The sequence below is a fragment of the Anguilla rostrata genome, chromosome 17, assembly GCF_018555375.3.
Source record: "Anguilla rostrata isolate EN2019 chromosome 17, ASM1855537v3, whole genome shotgun sequence".
Taxonomy (NCBI): Eukaryota; Metazoa; Chordata; class Actinopteri; order Anguilliformes; family Anguillidae; genus Anguilla; species Anguilla rostrata.
The window spans coordinates 17,009,508-17,013,494 of record NC_057949.1 but is presented as its reverse complement, the minus strand read 5'-3'; the positions used below and the strand labels follow the sequence as shown (position 1 = coordinate 17,013,494).

Genomic DNA, 3,987 nt, shown 5'->3' with positions numbered 1-3,987 from the left:
ACGCAGTGGCGGAAATATTGAGCCTTCGCCAAGAAGTCTGTTAAAAGTGGACATGTTTTCCACACCAGCACCAATGCGTCCAAGGAGAGAGGAGGGGCAGACCCTCGTTAAAAATAAAATAAAACAAAACAGTCTGGTGCCAACTGACTCCTCTTTGGGCCATTATCTCACAAGGGAGAAACCTTTTCCATTAGTGGTTTGACCTTTGACCCCGGGGCTTTTCCTGAGAGACAGGCCGCTCCCACAGCCTCCCTGGCCAATCCGTGCCTCTCGCTGATTTCAAACCTGCCAGTGGCCTTGGCAGCAGTGTGGGAAAAGGCCAGTATTCTTGTACACATAATAAATGACTTGTTAAATGTTTGTTTATATGCTTACTCCAATAATGGGGAAAATTAAATATTTGGGCCACATGATAATCAATTTCCCATCAATAAAAAATGACGAAACCCTATATATATAAAAAAGAAGTAAACTGTTTTAGCATTCCATTTTGTGGTTTTGATAAAGATCAGCTTGCACTTCCATTCCTTTGCAAACATTGCTCTGGATTGTATAGGAGGCTCCAAGCTGTCTTCAGTGGATGGTTACCAACCGTTTTATGTAAGCATTTCCGTACAGTAAGACACAATGGGAAGCGAGCGATGCAAGAAAACAGGGCCATTGTTTGACAGGTTTGTTTAGAGCCACAGACCACCACCGAGCATGGATCAGTTCAGTCTGTGAAAGAATGACGGTTTGTCCATTTTCATGCTTACCAATCATTGTCTGCATGCAGTTGGTATGATGTCAGGGTTTGCATTCTGTAAAATTTTACTATTGTGAAGGAGTCTCAACTGCTTGGAGCAAAGCAATGAAGTTTCCATATGCTTTGCCAGCACTGAAATACATACACTAGACTGTTATAGTGACCGGTTGTGGTGTAAGTGACCGTGTGCCAACCAGTCATAATGTAATTTTACCTTGAGTAATTTAAACAAACATTGCATAGATCTTTTAATAGGGAAGCATTACTTTCTGGTGAAGGCCAAAGCACATTGCGGTTAGATTGACTAGGGGCTGTAGTCTCTTCAGAATTGTTCCCATCCTCTGTAACTGAGAAAGATAGAAAGTCCTAGAAACACACAGGAAACAGGAAACACACTTTTGCTCCTGGCCTATTAATAGGATTTTCTCTAAACCTCAGAGCTGTGGCTTTCCCACCAGAACACGCATGCATGCAACCCAGCTGTGTTAATGAAGGTCGATGTGCTTTTATTCTCATTTCCTCAGTGTGCTTTATTTGTGAGTGTGGTGAACTAACCCCATTTTAGGATTGGTTATATTTCAAAATGGTAAACCGACATCACGTTGTGATTGGCTAGCATATAAATAGGTGAAAATGTTAGTTTTCAAAGTGTGTGGAACACCAGGAGCTATACGGCTCAAGTGTTGGGCTGTTGATTAAATAAAACAATCACCACCGAGTGGGTTTGCTTTACAAGTGAGAATCCGTCAGTTTACTCTTCAAATCCCCTATTCCAGTTGGTTGTCTGTCCACGCTTCCCTTTATTTTAACCTGTATGTCTTAAGCAGGGACATGACAGTGAGTGAATGGATGAAATGGAGAAACGGACACAGAGAAGTGCAGAGCAGAACATGTGGGCCCGGGGAAATTTTTTTTTTTCGCATGAGGAACACATTTGCAGAAGATTTCATCTTAGACCACCAGCACAATAAACTTTTCATATTTCTTTAATAGAACACTTTTGGGAGGTTAAGCCTCATTTCCCATTCTCTAGCCATGATATCTGTTTTTGCTTTCATTTTTTCCCTCCTCCTTTTCCTCAGCAAAACAAATCTTGTGTGGTACTGCTTCGCGACCTCAATTTCTGTTTGTAAACACAAAAAGGAAAACGTGGCGGAGCTATCGAGAGAAAAATCCATCGTGGCCGAAGTTGAAAGCCAGGATTCCTGCACAGCGATTGGTCCCCGAAGCGCAGTTTGCACTGTATATAGTGTGTGCCTTATCTTTGTGTGACGGCCAGCCCCAGCGCTGGAGAGGCGTCGGACCCTGGCACAGCCGGCCAGCCCGGCCGTCACACCACATCCCCTCCGGTTTCCCTCTCATTGTGTCGGGTCGGGTTCTCGGCTCTTTGCCCCGAAACATCGCGCTGTTTGTTTTCCTTTGTTTATCGCCCTCCCTTTGTTTCGAACCCCGGCCGCGTTCTTGTCGGGAGCCGTCCTGCCGTTTCGTCGGGTGCCGTTAGTCAGGAGGGAGCTGGCGGGGGCTCCCTGCAGAACACGTGTGGCACATTAGAGCCGTGCCTGCGTTGCTCTGCACTAAAGACACAAATAAAAATCAAACAGGAAAACACGGCTGCCTGCATCAAAATACTAATAACATACATCTGCCATTTTATGTAATGCTACATCTGTTCTACAACATGATGTAATCTGCCTACATACACGAGGATCTGTCAGTTTGCCTGTACTGTAAATATGAAGTGTGGCATTTTTAGTTACAAAAAATACGTTCTTGAAGTTCTGCTCCGAAACAAAACCATTCCAAAAATCAGCACGCCCTCTGCTTTCAGTCTGGTCTGGAGCCAGGCTTTGATCGGTAGGACTGCGTCTAATGAAAGAATAAGGGTGATCGCATTAATTCTCAGCTCTCGTAATTGAGAGAATCAACAGCTGCAGGAGAGATGGCACGAAAAACGCTCAACGGTGCTGATCGCACCGCCTGTTCCTGACGTTCTGGCAGACCCCTTTTCTGGTGCTCTGTGGGTCCCAGATATTCATGAACACTAAATAAGAAAAGCTCCAATAACTTGAATTTCAGGTCCCCTTAAATGTCTTGATTGATTGTGTCAGTTCAGAAAGACAGCATTCATTTTAATTCCAGCTCTTTCAAAATGGTTGAAACACGTGTGAAACACTTTCATTGAGCAACTTCAGTATGACTTCAGCCCACTCTTTTTGTGCTCCCTGCCCCATTTTATTCCGACGGTAGGATGGGAGGCAGGAAACTACTAATATAGATGGGATGGAAGTGTAAAGTGCACCATGGTAGAGTCAAACCCCCTGGTGGGGGGGATTCGCGGCAGGGCTCAGTCAGGGAAAGGGACTGAAGCCAATCTGGGACCGTGCCAGCTGAATGAGTGGGCACACACCCCTGTCACAGGCAGAATAGCTGGATGCAGGGAGATGCCAAAAATCCAGTTTTCACCAGCATATTCTTTAGCAGTGAAAGTCAGACAGTGCATGAGGAGGCAGTTTCAAACATAAAAAAGTAACTTTGTCATTCACCCTCACAGGACACTGGTTACAATTATAAACTTAAACAACAAAGCAAATATTAATTTCTGAAAAAAATTTTAAAACCCGGACTGAATGTCTTTCTTCAGCTGGGCATTAAATTTATATATCTTCGCTCTCACACAGCCTCTCAACTGCTCAGCATGTACAATTCCCAGTCTCAGCCACCAACTGTGGAAAGAAGCACACTTTTAAACCTTGAGCTTGATTAGGTAACACAACCCCAGGTGTGTGCCCCCAATTAACCAGTAGGTGTGGCCCAAGATTTCCCTGATTGCCTCTCCCAGACCAAGCCCCACCTCTTATGAGTTAAGAATCAGTCCCATGGGCTGCGCCAGACGGTCTTCCATAGATACAGGCTTCACTTGGGACAGAGCATTGTTCCTGCTAGAGTAGAGGTGTCCAATTTTATCCATAAAGGTTCGGTGTGGGTACAGGTTTTTGTTTTAGCCCAGCACTAAGACACCTGATTCTACTTATCAAGGTCTTGATTAAAGACCGTGCTTAATTAGTTAGTTAGTTCAATCAGGCTTCGTAGCGCTGGGCTAAAACAAAAACATGCACCCACATTGACCCTTTTCTGGGTAATATTGGACACCCCTGTGCTGGAGACACTTTTTAATTGATGAAATCCACTACATTTACTCAGCTCTAGGCCATGAATCCCAGCATGAGCCTTTTTATTTTGTT

At 44.4% G+C, this 3,987-nt stretch overlaps 1 long non-coding RNA gene across 3 annotated transcripts; it reads right to left on the bottom strand.

Moving 5' to 3' along the window:
- Positions 1-1,121: 1,121 nt before the first annotated feature.
- Positions 1,122-3,617, bottom strand: LOC135243830 (uncharacterized). 3 transcript variants are annotated; one of them, XR_010326803.1, is made up of 2 exons: positions 2,446-3,617; positions 1,122-2,314 (listed from the first exon to the last, which is right to left on the bottom strand). It is a non-coding gene; the product is annotated as an uncharacterized LOC135243830 (long non-coding RNA). The 3 variants fall into 3 exon arrangements; XR_010326805.1 differs by having other exon boundaries at positions 1,122-2,319; positions 2,503-3,617; XR_010326804.1 differs by having other exon boundaries at positions 2,503-3,617.
- Between the last annotated feature and the right edge of the window lie 370 nt (positions 3,618-3,987).